The sequence below is a fragment of the Macaca mulatta genome, chromosome 3, assembly GCF_049350105.2.
Source record: "Macaca mulatta isolate MMU2019108-1 chromosome 3, T2T-MMU8v2.0, whole genome shotgun sequence".
NCBI lineage: Eukaryota > Metazoa > Chordata > Mammalia > Primates > Cercopithecidae > Macaca > Macaca mulatta.
In genome coordinates, this window is record NC_133408.1 from 16,342,647 (window position 1) to 16,369,545 (window position 26,899).

Here is a 26,899-nt window from a genome sequence, read left to right on the forward strand (position 1 = left end):
TCGAATTGAGTAAATCTAGGAATCCTTGTTGGGATGCTCAGGAGCTGTTCTGATTCCCTTTAGCCCTCTACTTCCAAGAAATGGGGGGCTAGCATCAAGGCTGCCTTGGTTAATATTTCCTTCCAAATTTTCTCCTGGTTGACCAATGTCACAACCTTGTAACATCCTTTAATTCTTATCTATTAAACAACGTTATAGCAGTAATCAGCTGTTCCTTATATCTTAGAATATTCTTCCTTTGCTTAATAAGTAGGATCAATGTAAGTTGGAATGTTTTCTCATCTATTGATGCTGCACATGGAGAGGGCTGAAAGTCCAAGAGGAAGAGGTGAGCAACACAAGATCCCCAGAAAAACAGACCCTGAGCACAAACATCTCCACGTTAGTGACAGGCTGACACCACCTGGTTGGCATGGTGATGGGAGGGGGCTTTATCAGGAGACAGTCTTGGGATATCACTATGGGATGAGGGTTTCTCTTATTCTCCTCTTTGTGATGTGAGCCTGGCTCAGGTTGTCACTTTAGAGCTACGGTAAGGATGGTCATCCCTGAGGTCCGTTTGAGGATCTTCATGGCGTCAACACGCCCTCCCTATTTCTATGTGTGAGACTGATCTTTATTTCCTCATGTTACTGCAGGATCCCAAATAGCCATGGGCTCTCGGTAACATCTTCATGATGCTGGCGTGTGATAGGTTTATTTCTTCCTTTTCTTCCCGCTGTCACTACCCTTGCCTTCCCAGTGTTTATTTTGCATGCCTTAGCACAGACCCTGGCCAGCTGAGTTACTATTAGATGCAATAGAATCTATCTTTTATTATATCTGGTGGGATAAACCCTCTACCTGGTCAACATCTGACAAGAATTTAAATAATACTTTTTGTTTTTTTTGACAGAGTCTTTTTCTGTCACCCAGGCTGGAGAGCAGTGGCACAATCTCGGCTCCCTGCAACTTCTACCTCCCAGGTTCAAGTGATCCAGGTGCCTCAGCATGTGAGTAGCTTCCTGAGTAGCTGGGATGACAGGCGCGTGCCACCACGCCCAGTTAAGTTTTTGTATTTTTAGTAGAGACAAGGTTTCGCCATGTTGCCGAGACTGGTCTTGAACTCCTGGCCTCAGGTGATCTGCCCACCTCAGCCTCCCAAAGAGCTGGGATTACAGGCATGAGTCACGGTACCCGGCCAATAATACTATCTATAATGCAGCTGTACACAGATCAACAGGATGTTGAAGGAGACATTTCCTGTGGTCAGGGCTTTCAGCTAAAGTCCCAAAGCTGAGGATAATAAGCAGGAAGTGTTTCCATATTTTAAAGGGAATGCTAGGAAGTGGCAAATCCCTCTTCCAAATGCCTCGGTAAAGAGGAGTGGATTGTTGTGCTACTCCCACACTCTATGTAAAGAGAAGACTAGATTTCATGGCATTTCATTCAAGAAGAGCATTGGTAGAAAGGGGGATTCATAGAAAGAGTGGTTGCTGATCTAGCAAGAGGTCTTAGGCAGTGAGACTGTGTTTCCTCCTTGTGCTGCCTGAGGGCCAGGGCTCTAGGTTGCCTTTTGGAGATAGGAGCATGCCAACAAGAGTGGAGACTGATTCACTGACTGGAGGCCTGCTTAGCTGAAGAAATTCAAAGATCCATCTCCGTGTGGTAGAGGGTGGTGAGAACCTTCTTGGGAGAACCTGACACATTTCCTGAAATCTGTGCATGTATGTGAGTTTATGAGCTTGTTCCTCTCCTCTTGCCTTGCTTTCATAACTGTGGAGGGAGAAGGCTGATAAGAGCAGTTTGTGATGTTAGGAAGTTGAGAGAAGGCAGCTGGGAGGGTGACACTCACACCTTTTGTCTGGTACAAAGGTATGCGTTCCTATGGACCAAATGAAATAATGGGCGATAGCCTGGCAAAAAGTACCTTGAGGATACAATGGCCAAGAGGATATTCTGCGGTGTTCAGGGAATTACAGCAGTAACAGTTGTGTGGATGCACTATTAGGACAGGAACTGGAGACAGCAGAACACATCGCCCCTATAGGGGACCTAGTAGGGTAGAGTTCCCTGCAGGCTTTTGAAAACTCTTCCATGCACCCCAAGGAAGGGGCAGTATGTGAACATCTCCCAGTGGGTAACTCACTAGCACCCGGGAGGATGTGCGCTGCTTCTTCTGTGATCTGGTTCCCACCTGCCTGGCTCTGGAGGAACAGATGTCAGGACAGGGAGGGAGAAGACAGAGTATGGCCCCCATTACACATCCCCACTCCAGGTCCAGGCTTGTGTTGTGACATGGACCTGAGGCCGAAGTTTAAGTTACGTTAGCGAATCATGTCTACACAAATCAATTTATAAGAAGGCCCTTCTTACCCACTACAACTGACCAATAAGCTCCTTTGCCATCAAGAACTGGGAACAGGACTCAGACCAGGTACGTTGGTAGGAAGTGCTTGGAGAAAAATGAAGTCTGTTTCCAAAGAAGCTCATCAACGTCAGGTGTTCAATAAGCTCATCACTCAGCGTGGGTCACAACGATGACATTCAGGACAAGCCATCAACAGGCATTGCGTGGCATTCCTGAGCTACATCTACTGTTAAAGTATTTGAGGGCCTGGTTGTTAATTAAAGCCTCCTTATGTCTGCTCAGAAGATGTTACTCAGACATTATTTCTTCCTTTTCTTCCCGCTGTCACTACCCTTGCCTTCCCAGTGTTTATTTTGCATGCCTTAGCACAGACCCTGGCCAGCTGAGTTACTATTAGATGCAATAGGGTCTATCTTTTATTATATCTGGTGGGATAAACCTTCTCAGAGCGAAGGATTATGAATTGTTATCAAAATAATCACAACTTGTATTTTCTATTTAATTTACTATATTCAGGCACTTGTGCTCAAATCTTCACATGTTTTTATCCTCACAATTACCTAGGAAGTAAAGATTCATTATTATCATTTTCAAGATGAGAAATTGGGCCTAGCATGGTGGCTCATGCTTGTAATCCCAGCACTTTGGGAGGCTGAGGTGGGTAGATTGCCTGAGGTCACGAGTTTGAGACCAGCCTGGCCAAGACGGTGAAACCCCATCTCTGTGAAAAATACAAAAATTAGCTGTGTGTGGTGGCACTGGCCCGTAGTCTCAGCTACTCGGGAGGCTGAGGCAGGAGGATTGCTTGAACCTGGGAGGTAGAGGTTGCAGTGAGCCGAGATCACGCCATTGCACTCCAGCCTGGGTGATAGAGTGAGACTCTGTCTCAAAAAATAAAATAAAATAAAATAAAATAAAATAAAATAAAATAAAATAAGGATGAAAAATCAGAGGCTTAGGGAAGTCAGTTGCCTGAGGTCACACAGTAGGTAAGTGGCATAGCCAGCACTTGGATTTGGATAAGTTTGTTTTTCTCAGGTCATCTGACCTCTCTGCCTTGGACGGGGTCAGCGGTCCTGGACCAGGAATGATTTTGCCTCACTCCTTGACAATGTCAGGAGACGTATCTGGGTGTCCACAAACTGGAGAGGGAGGTATGCTTCTAGCATCTAGTGAATGAAGGCCAGGGATGCTGCTTAACATCCTACAATGCACAAAAAACTCCCTCCAACAAAAGTCGGTAGTGCTGAGGCCAAGAACCCCTGGATTAGGCCCCCACCCCTTTATCAAAGGAATGCAGCAATATTCAGATTTTTAAAATACATTTTTTATTTTAGAATAATTTTAGTTTTTTTTTCTTTTTTTGAGACGGTGTCTTGCTCTTGTTTCCCAGTCTGGAGTGCAATGGTGTGATCTCAGTTCACTGCAACCTCCGCCTCCCAAGTTCAAGGGATTCTCCTGTCTCAGCCTTTCGAGTAGCTGGAATTACAGGCACGTGCCACCACACCCAGCTAATTTTTTGTATTTTTAGTACAGACGGGGTTTTGCCATGTTGGCCAGGCTGTTCTCGAACTCCTGACCTCAGGTGATTTACCTGCCTTGGCCTCCCAAAGTGCTGGGATTATAAGGGGAGCCACCATGCTTGGATCAGTTTTAGATTTAAAGAAAAGCTGCAAAGATAGAGAGTTCAGAGTGTTTTCATAGACCCCAGGCCCGGCTACCCTTATCTCACATTACTGTGGTTCACCTGTCACAGCTAATAAACCAGCATCGTTACATTGCTATTAACTAAAGTCTAAAGTCCACCCTTCTTTCAGACTTCCTGAGTTTTTACTGAACCTCCTTTTTTCCTGTCCAGGATCCTGCATTGTGCTTTGTCATCCCATCTCATTAGGCTCCTTTAAGACTGTGATATTTTTTCAGACTTTGGTTTTGGTGACCTTGAGAAGCTTTGAGGAGTACCAGTCATACATTATGTAGATTTTTTTTTTTTTTCAATGAAGCTTTTTCTGATGCTTTTTTCAGCATTAGAGGGTGTTATGGGTTTTTTCTTTTTTCTTTTTTTTTTTAGTTTTGGAAGACAACAGAAACAAATGCCATTCTCTTCACATTATGCTATTAACATGATTCTTTGCTGTTGACATTAACGTTGATCACCTGGCTTGGGTAGTGTTCGTTAGCTTTCTCCACTGTAGAGTTACTGTCTCCCCAACCCCTCTCACACTGTACTCTTTGGAAGGAAGTCACTAGGTACAGCCCATGTTTAAGGAGTGGAAAATTTTGTTCCACCTCCTTGAGTGGGGAGTAGCTCCATAAATTATTTAAAATTCTTTTGCATGGGAGAGTTGTCTATCCTCTCCATGTATTTGCCTGTTTACTCAGCCATTTATTCAATCAATCATTCGTTTATTTCAGCATAGTGGTTTGAACGGTGGCTCCCAAAAAGATATGCCCACTACCTAATCCCTGCAACTTGTGATGTGACCTTATTTGCAAAGAAGTCATCACATTCGTAACTAAGTTAAGAATTTCAAAATGAGATTTCCTGGATTATCTAGGTGGATCCTAAATCCAATGCCAAGTGTCCTTATAAGACACAGAAGAGCAGGTGCACCCAGGATAAGGCCATGTGGAGATGGAGGCAGAGCTTGGAGTTATGCAGACACAAGACTAGGGACATCTGGAGCCACCGGAAGCTGAAGGAGACAAAGAATGGATTCTCCCCTAGGGTCTCAGAGGGAGTGTAGCCCAGCCAACACCTTAATTTCGGATTTTTATCCTTGAGAATTGTGAGAAAACAAATTTCTGTTGTCTAAGTCACCGACTGGGTGTTAATTTGTTATGGCAGCCATAGGAAAGTAATACAATGAGTATGAGTTTATGAATGCTTATTTTATATTTTGCATTATAATCTCATATAATGTTATTTATTTTATTGCTCAGCTTCTTCCAGTTTTGGTCATTGGGAGCCCTTTAAGTTGGCAGCAGTGGTTGTTAACAGGCATTCCTGTCTCCCATCCTGGTGTGTGTTGCTGGCCTCTGCTTTGTAGAGCATTTTAATCTGCCCTATGCAAGCACCGCCTCTGAGTCAAGTCCAGAGCCTCTGACTCAGTTTGCCTGGAGCTAGGTCATCTCCAAATCCTGAACCAGAAAGTGACCTTTAGTGTTTTATTACTCTTTAATCATTCTGTTACCCATCAGCACACCTGGGAGTTTACTACATTCCAGAAGGTTTGCCAGGAGAGGGAAGAATTAAACAGGAATGCTGGCATCAAGCAGGTTTCTCTACGCCCTGAAATGTTTACATGTTTTAGCAACACACTTGCATAGCATTAATGAGGAGGCAGAAGCAAAAACGTGCTTTCAGACTGCTTCAAATGGAGTCTCCTTAGCCGACATGTTTTCATGCAAAGGCAAAATTCATGTTTTTTGTTGGCAGATTTGAAATTTCAGATACTTCAGGTCAAATATACATCCAAGTCCACCAAGGTGTCTTTAGCTACTGTAAATGAGAGCCAGCATTCTAGGTTCCCTGGGGAATTTCCTGGAAGATTTTTGAGGATTAAGATTGAAGTTGCTCTCCAGATGTAATATGGATAAACAACATTTCTTGGGTAAATTTAGACTTTCTCTCTTTGTAAGCCAGAGGGGCCTTGGTATCCAGTTGCTACAAAGCTTGTAGAATTATTATCTTTATTTCCTTTGCAGTAGAATGATTTGTTTCGAGGATTGAATGTGATAGAAAGAGTAGAGATAATTGTGAGAAATGATAAGGCTCCAAATCTCCCCCACCCCGACTCCCCGCCCCAAGCTTGTACCCCTTCAGGATTTCCTGTGTTCGTAAATGCTCCTTATTGATCAGCCTTGAAGCTGGGCTGTCATTTTTGTCCACTTTCCTTCTTCTCATCTCCCTTCCTTTTTTGGTTCCTCCTTCACTCTCCCCTACCCCATCCAAACTCCAAGTACAGTCGTCCATTTTTCTTCTTTTCATCTCTGTATCTATTTAACTTTGTCTCTTATAGCCAGCACCCTAATGCAGACCCGCATAACCTTATTTCTGAAACACTGCAAGACTTTTAATCGAATTATCACTTTTCGACTCTCCTTTACATTTCTCTAAGTGCATTAATGCATAATCACATCTTCTAAACATAATCTTGTGTCTTTATATTCCCCAGCTCATTATCCTTCAAGGTTTCCTCAATGCCGGAATAAGAAAGTCCACACTCTTTCCTGTAACTTTTAAGTTCTCCCAGATCAAGCTTAGCATGCCTGCCTAACTATAAATCCTGTAATTCAAAAATGGCATGAAACTTCTGTGCTCACCGAAGTGATTATTGATGCGTAGATCTGCCTATTGTCATTTTCTTTCATTTTCATTTTCTTCTTTTCCACTGTGCAATCCATTATTTCAATGCCCCGTCTTATAGATGAGCTCTTCTCTTTTAAGGGTCTACAGGCTGTTCCTGCTTCAGGCAATGGCCTCCCTCATTAAACTCCTGTGTTCTTATTGGCTACTGCAATATTTTTCAAACTGAGGTCTGCAGAGACATACGATAGTCATGGTTCTCAAACTTTTAGCATTCCATCAAAACCACCTGGAGGGCTCGTTAAACAGCGATCGCTGAGTCTATTGCCAGAATTTTTGATGCGGTAGGTCCGTGGTGTAGGGACACATTCTTGTTACTGATAAGATTCAGGTGATTCAGATGTTGCTGGTCTGGTAACCACATTTCAATAAAAAATGTAGTCTTATGGCTTTAAGATTTTAGTATCCACTGGAATACTTGGAGAGCTGATTCAAAGCTTAGATTCCAGGGCACTCACCCTCATAGTCTGATGAGGTAGGTGTGTGCTGGGCAGGCCCTTTAGCAGTCCCAGGTGGTTCTTATCCTTGGTTCTTAGCCCTGCCCGAGAAGTCTTGTTCTGGAAGGCGCAAGCACGCTCATTTCGGAGAACAGTGGTGAGCCATTAGGCTCTTATCCCCTAGCATCCTGGTCTGCTCATTTCTGTGCATTTGATTTATTGCTTCAATTAAAGGTTTAAGTTTATTAGGAAGAGTTTCTTTTGATTCTCAGTCTCTAGCACGGTTTTTCCCAAGGAGTAGATACCCAAGACAGATCTTTTGGATTTTATCCAGTTCGAAAAAGTAATTCCTATCTACTTTGATGCACTGTGAAAGTAAGGGTTGAATTGGGAGTGGGGGTAGGAGGGCTTGATTCGGCTTTGTGAAAAGGCCTCAGGCTGTTTGAATTCCCAAAACGAGCTTCCACTTTCCCTGATGTGGGCGCGATAAGGCCAAGCCTCATTTTCTCTTTTGCTGGAGGTGAGAATTGAATATCCATATGCCTGTGGTTAAGTGGCATTCTGATTGCTAGGTTAAAAGTAAGCCACTTCCCTCCATACTTTCAGGTGGTTTCTTATGACTGACAAACTTTTGAGAAGTGAAACCAAATGTGACTTTCATTTTAGCTTTAAGAATAAAAAAGATTGAGGGCACAGAAAAAATGAGGAGGATGATTTTTTACTTCTATCTGGACCGATTGCTTAATGTTTCAGCAAGGGACAATGTATGCAGAATAAAGAGGTGTGCTGAGAAGGGGCGGGCAGGGATGCTGGAGGGCTACATATATTTGCCTCGTGGCTCTGTGTGCCTGGTACTAGGGACCTTGCAGTATGAGGTCCTCTGTATCTGGTCAGTACAGTTGAGACATACAGATGTATAGACGTGCAGGTGTATAGATGTACAGTAAAGATGTATAGATGTACATACATATGGTAGAGATGTGTCGGTGTACAGATGTACAGTAGAGACATGCAGATGTACAGACTTACGATAGAGATGTGCAGATGTATAGATGTACAGTAGATATATACAGATGTACAGACATTCAGTAGAGATGTACAGATGTATAGATGTACAGTAGAGCTATACAGATGTACAGATGTTTAGTAGAGATGTACAGATATATATGTATAGTAGAGATGTGTAGATGTACAGACATAACAATAGAGACATACAGATGTATAGATGTACCATAGACATGTACAGATGTATAGATGTACAGTAGATATATACAGATGTACAGATGTTTAGTAGAGATGTAGATGTATAGATGTATAGTAGAGATGTATAGATGTACAGACATACAGTAGAGATGTACAGATGTACAGTAAAGATGGGCAGATGTATAGACGTACAGTAGAGATGTATAGATGTACAGACGTACAGTAGAGGTGTATAGATGTACAGACGTACAGTAGAGGTGTATAGATGTACAGACGTACAGTAGAGGTGTATAGATGTACAGACGTACAGTAGAGGTGTATAGATGTACAGACGTACAGTAGAGGTGTATAGATGTACAGACGTACAGTAGAGGTGTATAGATGTACAGATGTACAGTAGAGGTGTATAGATGTACAGATGTACAGTAGAGGTGTATAGATGTATAGATGTACAGTAGAGGTGTATAGATGTATAGATGTACAGTAGAGGTGTATAGATGTATAGATGTACAGTAGATGTATACAGATGTACAGATGTTTAGTAGAGATGTAGATGTATAGATGTATAGTAGAGATGTATAGATGTACAGACATACAGTAGAGATGTACAGATGTACAGTAGAGGTGTATAGATGTACAGACGTACAGTAGAGGTTATAGATGTACAGACGTACAGTAGAGGTGTATAGATGTACAGACGTACAGTAGAGGTGTATAGATGTACAGACGTACAGTAGAGGTGTATAGATGTACAGACGTACAGTAGAGACATACGGATGTATAGACATACAGTAGGGATGTAAAGATACACAGATGTTCAATAAAGATGTACAGATGTATCTCTGTTGCTTAAGAGGAAGGCTAGGGAAAGAGATTAGAAGTGATCACCTTTGCAAGAGAATCAGAATTTTAAAATCATATATTTAATTTTAAACTGAGTGGCCAAAACTTACTTGATCACTCTTAGCATTTCCCTAGACAGTGTTTCCCAGAACACCATGTAGAAAATGTTTGTATAAATACATACACAACTGAATCTGTGTTACAGTAATACAATTGTGCCAGAATTTTCAGCAGCATATTTTACTTATTTTAAAGGAATTATGGAGGTGTGAACATTCCCTGTTATAAAAGTACTATTCTAGAACATTCTGATGTCCTGAAGAATATCAGAATGTTCTAAAGTTCAGATCCAAGTTAGTTTTAAGACATTCAATTTAATAAATATTTACTAATTTGACCAAGAAAATAGCTTTTCTCTTTCTTTCTCCAAAGAACTGGATTTTATTTTAGGTGAATTCAAAATTTTAGAGTTAGAGAAAAGCTTAGAGTACAAACTAAGGTAGACAAATGAAGTGAGTTGTCCAATGGAAAACTTCTGATTGTTCAATGATAGGAAAAGTTGAAAAAAATAGTATACGTGCACAAGGGAATATAATGTAAGTATGGAAAAGAAGGAGAATAATTGATAAGGTGACCTGGAAAAGGGTTCTGTATGCATTGGTGAGTAAAAAACAAGCAAGTTGCAAAATAATATGTATAATATGATTTTTTTTTTTTTTTTGCCAAAAAGAAATTTTTTGCCAAAAAGAAAAAAGAACCCAAACAAACAAACAAGCAAAAACCCCCAAACCAACCAACCAACCAAAAGCTGTATGTAAAGATACACGTTTTGGTATGTTTCAGCAAGAAAAATATGAAAACATACTTCAAAACGCCGATATCGGTTATCTTGGAAGGGTGGAGTGGGATGGGGAGTGATTTCTTGGGTTTTTCCTTTAAATGTCTCTATTGTTTGCTTGGGGGCACTGACTATTTAATGGTTTTGTAGATAAATGGAAAATTCAACAGTATATTTGTTTGAAAAAGCTCTCAAAAGAGGAGGCCTGAAAGTGTTAGAAATACCTCGTTAGGAAAACAGCTCACTGTTTTTCCTTTCCTTTAAATGAGCTGTGAGTGAGCTTGCCAACTCTAAAGTAAATGGGGATTTCGGAAGGTCTTGAGCATACTTGTTTTGTCCTTAAGTACGAAGTGTTCTTCCCCGAGATGTTGTTTAAATGATCAACTGACCTGTGAAGTAGGAACTTGCAAGCAAAGGCGAACTTCACTTCTGCCTAAATTATTTCCAAAAAAAAAAAAAAATTGCATGAAGTTTTCAGACTATTAAGATTGGAAATGTCCAGTTAGAGGATGTTATAGTAGACCTATTTGTGCAAAAAATTTACTAAATAGCATTATCATGTTAATCCCAGAGGAAATTCAAAGATGTGCCCTAAAACACTGTCCATGGTCTCTAGGGTTTTAGCGTGGAGATGAAGAGACAGATTTAAGTACACATCAAAAATGGAGAATATTGGCCAGGCGCAGTGGCTCTTGCTGGTAATCTCAGCACTTTGGGAGGCCGATGCAGGTGGATCACCTGAGGTCAGAAGTTTGAGACCAGCCTGAACAACATGGTGAAACCGTGTCTCTACTAAAAATACAAAAATTAGCTGGGCGTGGTGGCAGGTGCCTGTAATCCCAGCTACTCAGGAGGCTGAGGCAGGAGAATCACTTGAACCCGGGAGGTGGAGGTTGCAGTGAGCTGAGATCGTGCCATTGCACTTCAGCCTGGGTGACAGAGCAAGACTGTCTCAAAAAGGAGAATATGATGAGATGATATACAACCTGTTTGTGTAGTGCCCACTTTTAGCAGTGTAGACATCCAAAAATGGAGAAATGAGTGAAGGCTGCAGATCTTGGGCAAATGCTACAATGAAAATTTTTGTACGACTAGAAAGTAATAAAATATAAAATAAAAAATCCAAGTCTCTGCAAAAAGCTACAGTTACTCCCAGGTAAATAATCCACACAGACACAAAACTAGACTATAAAAGAATTAGAATCGCTTTTAAAATTGTTCAATGGGCAGCATCTACCATCTGACATTCTCCTTGAAATCTTATTGATGTTAATTGGGATTATGAAGGTGGCTAGTGAGGGTGGCTGAGTTTTTTGGTATTATTTAAACATTTTCTCAGTGTCTGCTGCTTCTAGGGGCTCTGCTGCTTCTAGTGTAGATTTCCACTTTAGTAAATCTACAAGTGAGCTTGCTGCTGCAAATATTCTTTAAGGAATGGAACGATTTTCCCTGGCAATGTTTACATCTTCCGTGGAGCTCTCGGGAATGATCTCCTGAGCTCTGTGGGCTTGTCGTCTTTTCTGGGCAGTCTTCCAGCCAGGGCAGGTATGTGAAAAATCGTATGCTTGGGCCTTTGGACATTAGTGGTATCCCTGCTGAGGCTGCCTGTGTCTAAACTGCTTCCTGAGTGCTGTGATTACCTAGAACACCATTATTATTGATGACAGGGACATACTCATAGTGTCCTCTCCATTTGCAAAGTGCTTTACCATGGCATTCACTTATTATTTATTAGATGTTAATGTCTAATTATAGCACGCCTTTGCCAAGCCTTAGAAAGGTTGTCTGGGTAGGCTTGGCTTCTGGGGTGGGATGCCCAGCCCCGCTCCCCCTGCTGGGTTGAAAGCATGTGGTCTCATTCTGCGTCAGTCCTTCAGTCCAGCATACCAGCCTCTTATGTGTCTGCGACCTGAGGACAGGAGACTGGGGCAAAGCAGGCAGAACTTGCCCTGATCCTGGGTTGGATTCAGCCCTTTGGTATCAGGTCACCAACTCCTGCTCCTGCTGTGAGAATTGGGTACTTATGACTTTTCTCTGCAGCAAGGACCGTGTCCTTCCCTTTGACCTGACAAATGTATACAGTTGCAATCACTAGGAAATAAATTTACTTAAATCCTATGAATAGTTTGAGTGTTCTTTCATAATACAGTGGAGGTACTTACCACAGTGCATTGTGCCTTGAGTAGATAAATGTTTGTCTTTTCTAAAATGGGGGCCATTTAAAAAAATGCAGACAAAACCCACTCTTCTTGTTATAGATCTATTGGCATTAGTTTTGAGGATTTATAACCCAGCTGAGCACTTGAGTTAACAAAACATTCTTTGTCCAAAGAAATTTAGAAATGTAGTCTGAGTTTCTTTTTAATTATAAAAGAGAAGTAATTAAGAACCGGATGGCTTTAGATTTTGATAAACTCTGGGGCTGTGAGTGTCTCTCTTGGGAGTGGGTTGACTGAACCTGGGGCTTCCAGCCCAAGGCAAAAGTCAGTGTGTTGACATCACATAGCTGTGCTATTGATTAGCTTTCCACATTTGGGTGTTTAGGAGCTGACCAGAAAATACTGCTGCTGTGCGTGTCTGCAGCTATCTCATTGTTGGTTGGGGATCCTTCAGTCCTAAGTCTCTTCTCTGTTCTGTGGAGTTGAAGCTGAAGGTTCCCAACACTTCTCGACATGCACTTCATTGTTGGGATAAACATGGCCACTTCCTCCTTTCACTGGGACCTAACCGTCTTGCTGTTCTCCACTGTCTTCCTAAACTACCCCAACTGCCACAGCTCAATGGAACTGCAGTGCTCACATCATATTGCTATGGAAGGCATGTGAGGAGCAGATGTTGACCTTAAGTTCCCCCTCACTGGTTTCAATTCTAGAAGCACTAGAAAAGCATGCAGAAGTGAAGTGTTATTTCTCCAGAAGATAAGACTGACCATAGAACATTTATGGTATATAGTCCCTAGACTTGTACTTCATCTAGTATTGTCATTTATTTCCTTTTTTTTTGTGTAATAGTGATAGCTGTAATTTGTAGTTTCTTGAGAAAGGGGAGGCAAATCCAAAAAGGTTAGTTGAGACTCTGAAGACCATCCCTATTTTGGGAAAGCTCAAGATGGTGGCAGCAGAACCCTGGTTCCCATTAAGGAGGCCTGAGTTTCCAGCTGCTCTGCTCCCATTTCCTTGTAGCAAGGCAATGGACATTTGAATAAGGTAAGCCATAGGTAGGTGTGTTCCTACCTTGGATTTTGACTCTGGGGCCATGGGGCAAAGAAGCAGTGGGCATTCTAGAATTCCCTGTCCAGGGTTGGCAGTGGTGCTAGTAAAATGAGGCCACAGTAAGAATCTACGTAGGATCTTCTACTAAGATTTTGGCTGTGATTCTGGCCTCCTTTTATTTTGTCTACTTCTCTGTGCGTAGTTGACTAGCCTTTGCCTGAATCTTGTCATCTACCCTACGTCCTTCTAATAAATTGCATTTTGCCTTCAAGTAACCAAAGTTGGTTTCCTTTACATGGAATCAAGAACCCTGCACAGCACTCCTGTTCTGGGGCCAGGACATTGACTACAAAGGTTAGTAGAAACTATTTTGCCCAGTACCTCTTTTTAATCATAGAAGAAAGTTTTCTTACAACTTGAGAATGAGACTTTGTGTCAGCTACTGTATATATTCCAAGTCAAGTGTCTGAAGCACTCAAAGCTTTCGCCACTGTGTTTCTATTATTCTAATGCTTTATGCTCTTAATGGCTAATCGTGCATTCCATGTAAGTGCTGATGGTAGAAACTTGCTCCAAATTCTTGTTTTGACTGGTTCTGCTAATACCTCTTTTACGTATTCCTGATGTAATTACTTGTGAATTCATGCTATAATGAGAGAAATTCTATAAATATTCTCAGCTTTATGAGGGAAAACAATAACTTCTAGTGGAGAGTTATCCAAAGAATGTTTTTACTATTACTTAGGAAAAGGATTCTTTGGTTTGTCTTACTCCCAAATGTTCTCCCAGATTCAACAGTCAAAAGTTGTCTGTGTTGCTTTCCTAGGAATTTGCTTTCTTCTTCATGGATATTTACAAGAGGGGTTATGTTTACTTGGCATTTGGGAAATGTTTTCACAATGCTCATTTCATATAGCAGATTCTCATTTCGTGAATGAATATCATCTTGGTCCATGTGACAAAATCTCTGGAATGGTCTGTAGGGTCAGATACACTGTCAGGGCAGATCTGCTATCTTTCATTTGTGTATATAGAATTCCTTATGTATGGCATAGTGATGTGTGCATGCAAATGCTTATGTAAGTTAATATGATCACATTACAATATGTTAAATACCCAGAATTATGTCAATAATTAACACACAGTTGCAATATGTAACAAGAAGCAAATTCTGAATACATAGAACATTTATTCAGCAAGTATTTACAATGGCATCTTACTAGGTGCGAGGCAGTTTGAGGACAGCTAAAGCTAGCATGCTTTCCACTTAAGGGATTATCGATTTAATTGGGGAAACTTACAGTGTCACTGGAAGTTTATACTCTAACAGCTTTTATGGGATTTTAGTCAACCCACAGATATAAGCTTCTTGTTGGCTTACATGTTCCTGGCAAAACTTTGGAAGTAGGCATTTGGAAGCAATAAAACAAACATCTTTTAAAGGTTTTAGGTTCCTAGTACAAAAGTCTCCGATATCTCTGAACTGAAATTCTAAGGCTGACTTCTAAGTTATTTTCATAGTGACCCTAAATAGGATAACGTTTTGAAATCTGAGGCCTGAAAGGGAACAAAAATAGGAAATCGGAGCATCTTGGACCTGGAATGAAGCCCAGATCATTTGGCTTCACCAGGAGCTCAGAAACTTGAGATCATTTGTATGTGAGAAACCCCTGACTTGACTGCCATGGTCTTTTTTTTTTTTCTTTCTACTTCCCCTCCCACCCCATTTTACTCTTCTAGAATCCCAAAAGATACCTGTTCTGGGCCTCAGTGGTTTTGGGTTTAAAAATTTTTTAGGCCGGGTGCTGTGGCTCATGCCTGTAATCCCAGCACTTTGGGAGGCCGAGGTGGGTGGATCATGAGGTCAACAGTTGGAGACCAGCCTGGCCAACATGGTGAAACCCTGTCTGTACTAAAAACACAAAAATTAGCCAGGCATGGTGGCATGCACCTGTAATCCCAGCTACACAGGAAGCTGAGGCAGGAGAATCGCTTAAACCCAGGAGGTGGAGGTTGCAGTGAGCCAAGACTGTGCCATTGCACACCAGACTGGGCAACAGAGCGAGACTCCATTTAAAAATTTTTTTTGTTTTAGTAGAAGGCAGAAATACCAGTGCTACTTGGGAGACACCCACCATTGTTCTAGGGAGTGAACTGGACCTAGACTACCTCTTCCTACTGATATCACCTCCTTTTCCATGGCCTTCCTCTGATTGTGGAGCAGTTTTCTGTAAAGGGCCACAGAGTAAATATTCTAGGCTTTGTGTGCCGTATGCACACTCAGTTGCAATTACTCTACTCTGCCATTGTAGTGTGAAAGTAGCCAGGGTGACACAAACAAATAAGCAGGGCTGGGTTCCAATAAAACTGTATTTATAGAAGCTCAATTTTGAATTTCATATAATTTTCATAGGTTATAAAATATTTTTCTTTTGATCTTTTCCAACCTTTTAAATATTATTCTTAGCTCACGAGTGGTACAAAAACAGGTGGTGGCCTGGCTTACACGAGGGTCTGTTAGTTTGTCTATCCCTCCTGTGGAGAACCATTATGGAATATTTCCCTGAGGAATCCTAGTTAGAACTGATGCCCCAAGAAAATCAATGCAAAAGAAACATAATCGGCCAGGCGCGGTGGCTCACACCTGTAATCCTAGCACTTTGGGAGGCCAAAGCGGGTGGATTACCTGAGGTCAGGAGTTCAAGAACAGCCTCGCCAACATGGTGAAACCCCGTCTCTACTAAAAGTACAAAAAATTAGCTGGGTGCAGTGGTGCATGCCTATAATCCCAACTACTCTGGAGGTTGAGGCAGGAGAATCGCTTGAACCTGGGAGGCAGAGGTTGTGGTGAGCTGATATCACACCACTGCACTCCAGCCTGGGCTACAGAGCGAGACTTTGTCTAAAAAAAAAAGAAAGAAAGAAAGAAAGAAAGAAGGAAAGAAACATAATCACGTCAACACTAATTAGAATCCCAGAATTTTAGGAATTACTTTTCTCACATTACTACATTTAGAGATGCTCAGGTGGTGGCCTAGAGGGACATGACTGCCTCTTGTGACCTGGTTCCTCCTGATTCATAATTGTTAGCTTCTCTGTCCCATGCTCATGCAGAGACCCAGGACCCTGGACTACATTCCATATTTGTTTATTCATTAAAACAATTCTTTTCTTTATTTTCCTTTCTCCTCTCAGTTGGGATTCTCCTGGGGTCGTGATCTCCCAGCATTTGCGGAGAGATAGATGCCTGCTTGCCTAGTGGCCTTGAACCTCAACGAGGCTTCCCAGGGAGAATTTTGGATGAAGACCTTTATAAAGGGGTGAGGTAGCTGCTCAAACTCTTGAGTCACTGCTGTGTCATCTTTTATAGGTTGCCATCTCTAGTACAAGATGAATATGAGGGTGTGTGAATGTATGTGCACTTTATAAGAACAAAATCGGTGATACGTTTCCCTATAGCTTTATGAAGGGTGGATCAAAAGGAGTGAAGCCCATAGACTGAAAATAAAAATGAAATTCAGATTCATCATGGCCCAGCTTCTAGCCACACATCAAAGATGTTTGGTCTGCTGGCTTGGCTTAAGAACACACTTAAGTTATTGTATAATTTATTTCCCAGAGTGAAGATTGTAAGCGTTGAGGGACTCGAGACACTGTGAGTGAGAAAACCAGTTTTCTTTTGGATATTCATCTGAAGGTAAATAATTCAAAGGTAAATTTAAATGTGTGGGATAAATAGTCTACCTCTCCCGAATACTCTTTCCTATCTCATTTTTGGTTGATAATTCCAAGATAGTGCCTCAGCGACTCCCATATTCCAAAGCGCAAGACTGGGGACTCCAAAGTCCCTGGAACTTGCAAAGGAGGTGGCCAAAATCCTGTTGTGTGGCCCTTAGCTGACCTCCTACACAAGGCCATGAAAGAGGTCGGGGAGTCTGAGAGAAGAACCTGGAGTTTGGAGAGAGGATTGGTTTGGGAAAACTTGGGCTTCGAGTTTCATTTTTCACCCAAGCTCCAGACCTCTCTTGCCCACTCCTCACCCCCAACCTAAAAATGATTCACTTTTCTCAAGGTGAGAGAGGTGGCTTTAAGGGGCTTATTTGCACAGCTGGAGCTGTGAACCCTGTGATGAATAACATATGCCTACAAAAGCAATCTTCACAGGTGAGAGGCTGGCTGGACCAGCTGTGGCAGCTGAGGACAGGGCTGGGTTTGGGCCCGGTGTCCTCCGTCTGATGGTGGGTCAGACGTTTCTGTCACCTGGGGGCCAGATGAAGGCCACATGTCAAGGCAGCAGCTTGGGGTTGTTTTAGATCCTGCCAGCAGGGCTTCCAGGAGGAGCAAGAAAATATCAACAGAGTGGGGTTGGAGGTGTGCCACTAGACGCCAGGACTGAAGAAGGAATTCTAAGCTCTAAGCAAAATACATTTGTATTCATCAAGGTAACTACAGGTGAGGGACCCCCAGCTTGGAGATGTTGTCCAAAGAAGACGGAAAGCATCCTACAGCAGCGTTGTCATTAAACACCAGCAAGAACCAAAGCCAGATCACAGAGATGCCCCTCAAGTGAGTTCTTTCCTGTCTCCTTACCTCTTCTCTCCTCTTTGGCTCTGGTCCTAGAGGAGTTAGAAGCCATAGCTGGGAGGGTGAGGTATTCAGGGCAGAGGCCCTTCCTCCTCTCACTTTGAAATAAAGTCTGGAGTTTGACTGTTATACAGGATGTTATATTTAATTACTGAAATGAAACTACCCTTAGGAGTGTAAGTGAATAGAGGGCACTTAGTAACCATAGAGTGAAGGGATGTCCTATGGGGTTTCATACAAGAGTTTACCAAGAGCAAGACAAGATTTCATCCACAGGCAGAGAGAATCAGCAACACAAAATGGCCTTGACTAGCAGGGGGAGAAAATAATAAAGTTGGTTTTGATTGTTCCTTGCCAATATCACCTATTTAATATCTGGGTTACACCTATAATTTGCAACAGCAAATTACAGGTATATAAAATCTCAGTTTCCTATAGTTTTCTTGTCAGTGTTACAGGATTAGACTCCCATAGGAACAGAAACTTTAAACCAGAGTCCTCTGTAAATTTTTCACAAATATTTTTTGCTTGTTTGTTTGTTCTTTGATGATTTTAATTTTGATTTCCAAACTGAACAAATTCAGCCTAACAAAAGAAAACCACAGGCTAACTTTATTTACAGAAATAAATTCAAAAATTCAAAGGAAAATATTTGCCAAGGAAACCTAGTGATGATCAAAAGGAACAGCACATCAGGACTGAATAGTTATTTCAGAAATGAAGCATGTTTCTATACTATGAAACCTATTAGCATTTTTCAGTTTGTTAAAGAAAAAGAGAAAAATTACATGATTATCTTGCCAGGTACAGAAAAAGCAATTTATAAAAATTCAACAGATATTCCTGGTAAAAACTAGGAAGAAATAGCCTCTTAAACTTAGATAAAAGGTATCTGCCAAAAGAGCAAACATCTTATGTAACAGTGAAACACTGGGAGCATATTAATTAAAATCAAGAGCTCTATTATTACTCCTGATGGTACTGCAGATACCAGTCAATGAAATATGATGGGAGAAATAGTGTACAAACATTGAAATGGAAGTGATAAAACCACAATCATCTCTAGTAGGTATGATTTTCTACCTAGAAAAGCAAAGGCAAACTGAAAAGCTTTTAGAACTAATATGATAATTCATTGCATTGCCCGAATGTAAGACCAAACATTGAGATCACAAATTTACTGCTATCTAAGAGTAGCTTATAAGAATAGATGTTATTCATAATAATAAAAATATCAAAATGCCTAAGAATAAGTGCAGAACCTCAGAAACACTGAAATGTCTAAGGATAAACCTCAGAGCCTAAGAAGCTTACAAGGAAAATTAGAACACTGTATTGAAAAACATAAAAGAAGTGATGAATAATACACAGTATTTCTGGATGGGAAGACAGAATTGTAAACTGGTAATTTCTTCCTAATTTATAAATTCAGTGTAATTCCAATAACTTTTTTTTTTTTTTAGATTTTTCTTCAAGTAAACATATGCTTTGGGCCGGGCGTGGTGGCTCATGCCTGTAATCTCGGCACTTTGGGAGGCCGAGGCAGGTGGATCACGAGGTCAGGAGATCGAGACCATCCTGGCTAACACAGTGAAACCCCGTCTCTACTAAAAATACAAAAAATTAGCCGGGCGTGGTGGCAGGCACCTGTAGTCCCAGCTACTCGGGAAGCTGAGGCAGGAGAATGGCCTGAACCCGGGAGGCGGAGCTTGCAGTGAACTAAGATCGCGCCACTGCACTCCAGCCTGGGCGACAGAGTGAGACTCCGTCTCACAAAAAAAAAAAAAAAAAAAAAAAGGAAAGAAAGAAAAGAGAGGGAACTTTCCACAGCAGTGTGGTTTTGTGTGGTTTTGAAATAGAAATAGAAACAGAAATAGAAAACTAAATAAATGGGATAGAATTGAGAATCCACAGAATAATGTGTCTTTTGTAATTAAGCATTTATGAATGGACAGTTTCATAAATGATGCATGGACAATAAGGTTTGAAAAAATTATTCTATACCTTATGCCATATACAAAAATAAATTCCATATGGTTTAAAGACATAAAAACACCCTATAAATATAATAAGAACATGCAGGACATTTTAATAACCTTCGAGTGGCAAAGATTTTCCTAATTAAGACACAGAATGCAGATACTATAAAGATATACAGTTTAAAATTTTAAACTTGCCCATAAGCAAAGTTAAAATATAGGTAGCATAATGAGAAAAACAATATAAATAATAAACAAAAGATTAATTTCTATAATATATAAGGCATCCCCCAGTCAATAAAACAAATTACCCAATAGAAAAATGGACAGTGATAAGGAAAAATCTATTCACAGTCCAGGTGAATGTGAGAAATCAGTAAGCTAACTTAACCAAAAAATGCAAATTAAAATAACAAAAAATGAGCATTTTTCATCCATTGGGCCAGCAAAAATAATATTTATGTTAGAGATAGTGTGAAAAAGTGAACATTTGTTACATGTTATTGATGGGAATGTAAAGTAGCAAATAATGCTTGAAGGGATTTGGCAATTTTCACCTGAATTTAAAATACTGATTTCCTTTAACCTAGGTTTTCTATCACACAGAACATTTACATATATGCACAAAGAAAAACATATAAAATTATTTATTTGTCAGATTAAATAAATTGAAAATAACTTACATGTCCATCATTAGAAATTGGTATGAATGAAACCAATAAAAAGAATCCAATAAAAAAATGAAATAAAAAGAATCAAGTAGATCTATAGGTACTGAAAGGAAAGGAACTCCAAGATGTAACATTAAGTAAAAAAGTTACAAGTTTCAGAGTTCCAGAGTAATATGTGTCATATAAATTAATGTTTGTAAGTGTAAAAAGATACCTACATCTGTATCTGTAGCTATAAATCTGTATTTATTCCCATGAATGCATAAAGAAAGTTCTAGAAGGATACTCTGATTGCCTAAGGGAGTGGTCTTATTTTAAGAGGATGGAATGGGTAATTTTGTCTCTTATATCTAATCCTTTAAAATTTGAATTCAAAAAAGAGCATGATTTTTGTATTACTGTTGTAATTTTAAATGTTGTTACTCTACTTGCCCTTGTATGCACTGGACAAGAAAAGTCCTGGGCTTTCAATAACTCCCACTCTTCCTGCAAGGGAAGTGGTGTTTTTAGCAGCCCTAATGGGTTTGCATATGCCTGGGGCTCACCTCCCTAGGGGCTCACATTCAACCGCTGGTCCTGCTAAACAGAGCTGCAAACACAGCTGGATGAATCTGAATCACAAGCTCATAGTAAAGTAGAGAATTAGAAAGTGATTTAATGATTTAGAATTTAGAACTCTTGTATAGAATACAGAGTTGTGGACAATTAGAAATAAATGGTTTGATCCAATGTTAGAAACTATTATTGACGGAAAGACCCAATAACTACAAGAATTGTGAATAAAGCAAAAATCTTAGAAACTCAGAGTTACATAGAAATGTAGAGCCATCTCTTTGGATATTTCCATTTCACAGACAAAGAAAGGGAGCTGACTTTTGGTGATGGAAGAAAGGGATGGACTTTTGGTGACTTCCCACAGGACTCCTGAATCCTAGTGCTCACTTAACTGTAATATCCCCAGAGCTGTTGTTGTTGCATGAACTTATAAGGGAAACCATATTATTAGGAAAAGTATTTCTATTAAAATAATAAAAAAGGAAAATGCTTAAGCAAGAAAAAAACTACAGACATGAACAGAACTTTCTATTTTATTCTTCTTCAACTTGGCCTCACCAAAGTATAAGAAAAGATTTCATCGGTGATGAGGAACATTGAAGACACTAGTAGGAAGGCCATGACAATGAAAAAAATTCTAAATATGAATATTTCCATAATAAAGTGCCATAAAATAACTGTGGGAGAAGACTAAGCATGAGATTATGGCTATTGAGAATAGAAAGAACTGATTCCACTTAGACAAAATGAGAAGAATCCCAGAGACAAATGAGAAAGTGGGTAGGGTAGGTAAACTTATTTCATAGCTAATCTTTGATTTTTCAGGTCCAAAATTTGACTTTAAAAACTATGCAATGCATTAAAAAATGAAAGAAAAGAAAGTGGTAAAGCTGGCCGTGCAGGGGATTGAAATGAAGCCCCATACATTTTCAGCTGCTGTACAAAAGTTTCATCATAAAACTGAGCATCTATGCTGTGAATGCGGAGTATTTTTGGTTACTATGAATAATCAAATCTCATAGTATATACACAGTTTAGTTTAGCACATACTTTTAATGGACTTCATCACCATACCGTTCCTAGAATGCTTCAGAAGGAACAATCCTAAGTACTTGAGTTTTATCTTGTGATTTTCCTGAATCTGAATTTTTGCTTTCAGGATCCATCTGCACCTCCCTTCATTCACTGGAAAGTGACTCTTTCTAAAGTATAGAAACATTCTAAAGTTTGCAATGCTCACACCAATCACCAATAAAATATGGGTTGGCCACTTTTCATGTAAGGGCCAGATAGTACATGTTTTAAGCTTTGTGAGCCATGAGGTCTCACAACTGCTCAGTCTGCCTCGTCGCACAAAAGCAGCCTCAGACACCACGTAAACGAGTAAGCTGGTTGGGTTCCAGTTATCTTTTGTTTAGGGAAACTTACATTTCATATAATTTTCAGATGTCATGCAATATTCTTCTTCTTTTCGTTTCTTCTTCTCAATCATTTAAAAATGTAAAAGCCATTCTTAGATAGCTGGTCGTACAAAAAGATAGTGGGCTGGATTTGGCCCACTAGCAGCGGTTTGCTAAGCCCTGACCTAAAATCTTAGAAAGAAGGCAGGGACTACAGGCGCCCGCCACCTCGCCCGGCTAGTTTTTTGTATTTTTAGTAGAGACGGGGTTTCACTGTGTTAGCCAGGATGGTCTCGATCTCCTGACCTCGTGATGCGCCCGCCTTGGCCTCCCAAAGTGCTGAGATTACAGGCTTGAGCCAGCCACTCGGTAAGGCTGAGGCAGGAGAATGGCATAAACCCGGGAGGCGGAGCTTGCAGTGAGCGGAGATCCGGCCACTGCACTCCAGCCTGGGAAAAAATGAGCGTGTGTTTATCATGAAACTGCTTTAATATTTTTTTCTTTGAAGGATCAGGAGGGAGATTGTTTGCATTGCTATAATGATAGCAGTACTAATGGTCAATATTGTATTTCTATAGCACTTTCTTTGTGCCTGCTACTTTTCAAAGTACCTTTACCTTGAGTGACTCCCTTAATTCTCACAGTAAACCAATGAGATAAGAACCATTATTACCATGCCCATTTTGCAGATAAGGAAACTGAAGCACAGAAACTTTAAATAATGTGCCCCAAATTCTTAGTGTTAGTAAAAATAGTAAGGCTGAGATGAGAACTCAGGCAGTCTAGTTCCAGCGTGTGCACACTCAACTTCAATGCTAGTTTCCAACTTAATTTAGTTACACACCCTATGAAGCCCACTGTGTGTCTTTCTGTTTGAATATTCTTTACAAGGTCTAGATAATTTAGTAGGCTGTTTTCGTTGAGAAATCTGTCCATGAAACAGTATTGGAAGTGAGAGGGTTGGGAAAATGCTAAGTAACTTTTTTTTAAAGTCAATACATATTTTAAAAAAATTCTTGAATAACATAATTTTAGCAGGCAGATTGAAAATCACAGGAAGTCTTCTAAAACATTTCAAAAATGAAAATTAAAGAAGTTTTATTTGCTTGATTAATTGACACTGGAGTTAGGAAAGACTTTAGGACTTTGTGTGTGTATTATTTGAGTTAAAAATAAAAAATGTTATTGAAGTGGGGTTCATTGGGGGATGGTGTCACTATGTTGTCCTTAGAGAACCCAGCAGGCCCCCAAGCATCAGAGTGTTTCACTTTCTCTCTTTTTTTTTTTTTTTTTTTTTTTTTTTTTTTGAGACGGAGTCTCGCTCTGTCGCCCAGGCTGGAGTGCAGGGGCGCGATCTCGGCTCACTGCAAGCTCCGCCTCCCGGGTTCCCGCCATTCTCCCGCCTCAGCCTCCCTGGGACTACAGGTGCCGCCACCACGCCCGGCTAATTTTTTGTATTTTTAGTAGAGACGGGGTTTCACCGTGTTAGCCAGGATGGTCTCGATTTCCTGACCTCGTGATCCGCCTGCCTCGTCCTCCCAAAGTGCTGGGATTACAGGCGTGAGCCGCCGCGCCCGGGCATGTTTCACTTTCAATTTAACTTGGAAGTCACTAAGTAATCAAACAAAGACTACAGCCAATAAGGAGAAAATTGCTTATCAAAGCTTTCAAGTCTATGAAGAATTTCTCAGATAAATCACCAGTTGTTTTAAGTTTTTGAAACAAGCTGTGTCTTATGTGTATGAGTATGTACTTGTTGGTAGGGGGTAACTCATTCATTTATGTGAGGAAGACAAGATATACTCTCTAAAACTGGTTGGTTCTACTGAATTCTTCTGTACCTCTTTTGAGTTGATTAATATTTGGCAAACATTCATTCCTTCTCCAGCATCTAATTACTTCACTAAAAATGATGATAATATTACCAAACTCACAGGCTGGTTGGAAAGATTAGATGAGATAATGTATGTGCATTGGAAATTGTGAAAGGATAATACATATATTAACCTCTTTTAATAAAGCCAGTGGAAAAGACAAATCTAGCTGTACCTCTCTGTTTAAATGTAAAAGATCTCTATTACTGTCTGCATCAGCAAATTCAGATAAGACGTTCACTATTTATATTTTCAGCAAGAGCTGGAAAGCAACTAACAGCGTAACTGCTATCAAAGATGGTTTCAGAGATCTGTGAAAATGGATATATTCGTTTTAATTTACACTGAGGCATGCAGTGTCAGCATCACCTCAGAAATGTCTTAGGGGATAGATTTTATTAAAATATTTGTTTTATATTCTTTCTAATGAGAAGCATTTTCCCAGCTTTGATCTAAACTTCTATTTTTTAAGATAAAAACTCATCTGTTCAAGTGAAAAATGTGCGTGGTGATATCTCTAGGAGGAGAGGCATGCTATTTGATAAAAACCTCAACACTTTTGGTAGTTCTTAGCCAGGTTTAACATTAAAAAATAAACTGAAATTTTATCCTTCAGCTTTGTGTCCTTTAAAACTGCCAATATTATTATTTTCAAGGTTAACCTTTATTTTTAGTAGGCTACTCTGTTATTGTCTAAAATTAAATTATTGGCTTTCTTTAAAATTACTTTATTTTTAATGGGATAAATTGTCCTTATTTGCAGTTTCAAGATGGATGGAGTAGGCTAGGCGCAGTGGCTCACGCCTGTAATCTTAGCACTTTGGGAGGCCGAGGCAGGTGGATTGCCTGAGCTCAAGAGTTGGAGACCAGCCTGGATAACACGTTGAAACCCTGTCTCTACTAAAATACAAAAAATTGGCCAGGCATGGTGGCGTGAGCCTGTAATCCCAGCTACTCTGAAGGCTGAGACAGGAGAATCAGTTGAACCTGGGAGGTGGAGGTTGCAGTGAGCTAGGATCGCATCATTGCACTCCAGCCTGGGTGACAGAGTGAGACTCCATCTCAAAAAAAAAAAAAAAAAAAAAGACAAATGGGGTAGACATGTGTCTTGATCTGTTTTCTGTTATTATTACTGAATACCTGAGACTGGATAATTTATAAAGAAATAATTTTAGCTCTCGGCTTTCAGCTCGGAGGAGGCGAAGGTGCAACTTTCTTCGGTAGTCCCGAATCCGGGTTCATCCAATACCAGCCGCCTCCACCATGCCGCCGAAGTTCGACCCCAACAAGATCAAAGTCGTATACCTGAGGTGCACCGGAGGCGAGGTCGGTGCCACTTCTGCGCTGGCCCCCAAGATCGGCCCCCTGGGTCTGTCTCCAAAAAAGGTTGGTGATGACATTGCCAAGGCAACGGGTTACGGGAAGGGCCTGAGGATTACAATGAAACTGACCATTCAGAACAGACAGGCCCAGACTGAGGTGGTGCCTTCTGCCTCTGCCCTGATCATCAAAGCCCTCAAGGAACCACCAAGAGACAGAAAGAAACAGAAGAACATTAAACACAGTGGGAATATCACTTTTGATGAGATCGTCAACATTGCTCGACAGATGCGGCACCGATCCTTAGCCAGAGAACTCTCTGGAACCATTAAAGAGATCCTGGGGACTGCCCAGTCTGTGGGCTGTAATGTTGATGGCCGCCACCCTCATGACATCATAGATGACATCAACAGTGGTGCTGTGGAATGCCCAGCCAGTTAAGCACAAAGGGAAATATTTCAATAAAGCATCATATGACAAAAAAAAAAAAAAAAAATTATTTCGCACAGTTCTGGAGGCTGGGAAGTCCAAAGTCTAGGGTCCACATCTGGTGAGGACTTTCTTGCTGTTGGGGACTCTCTGCAGAATCCTGAGGTGGTACCGGGAATTGACGGCAAGGAGGCGCGTGAGTGATGGCCAAACTGGTTTTTATAACAGACCCACTTTTATGATAGCAAACCTCCTCCCTTGATAATAATCCGTTAATCAATTAATCCATTAATCCATAAGTGTATTCATCCATTCATGAAGGCAAAGCCCTCATGACCCCGTCCCCTTTTAAAGGGCCCATCTGTTAAGTCTGTTACATTGAGGATTAAGTTTCAGCTTGAGTGTTGGAGGGGACAAACATTCAAACCACAGCAGCATTAAGTTTTGGTCTGTGTGTTATTTGGAAGTAAAGCTCTTTGGGGGCAAGGTCACGCTGAGTGATTTCTGTTAGATGTAAACACACACAGCAAAAGAGAAATGCCATCGAGGAGTGTCTTTGCTGCAAACCCTCAAATGGGGTTGTTCTTGCTTGCTTTGGAGACAAAATATGAACATTTATCAGTTATTCCAAAGATGACCAAACAGTCACTGCAAATGGATGTGGAAGAATCACATAGAATTTCATGTATAACTTTTGAGAACAAATTAAGTGGTCCTTGGAGTAACCTGGTACAAGGATGATTTGAGTAAGAAACAGCTCTTGAACACAGGTAAAATCTCATTTTAATGAATTTGAGGGAGTTGGAAATAGCTTTGTTACATTCCAATTATATGT

General features: G+C 40.6%; 1 pseudogene across 1 annotated transcript; it reads left to right on the forward strand.

The window, feature by feature from the left end:
* Positions 1-16,446: 16,446 nt before the first annotated feature.
* On the forward strand, positions 16,447-26,131 carry LOC702620 (large ribosomal subunit protein uL11 pseudogene; annotated as a pseudogene). The gene is made up of 4 exons (XR_001443414.3): positions 16,447-16,572; positions 16,872-16,949; positions 17,695-17,818; positions 25,505-26,131. The product of XR_001443414.3 is annotated as a large ribosomal subunit protein uL11 pseudogene (transcript).
* The last annotated feature ends 768 nt before the right edge of the window (positions 26,132-26,899 follow it).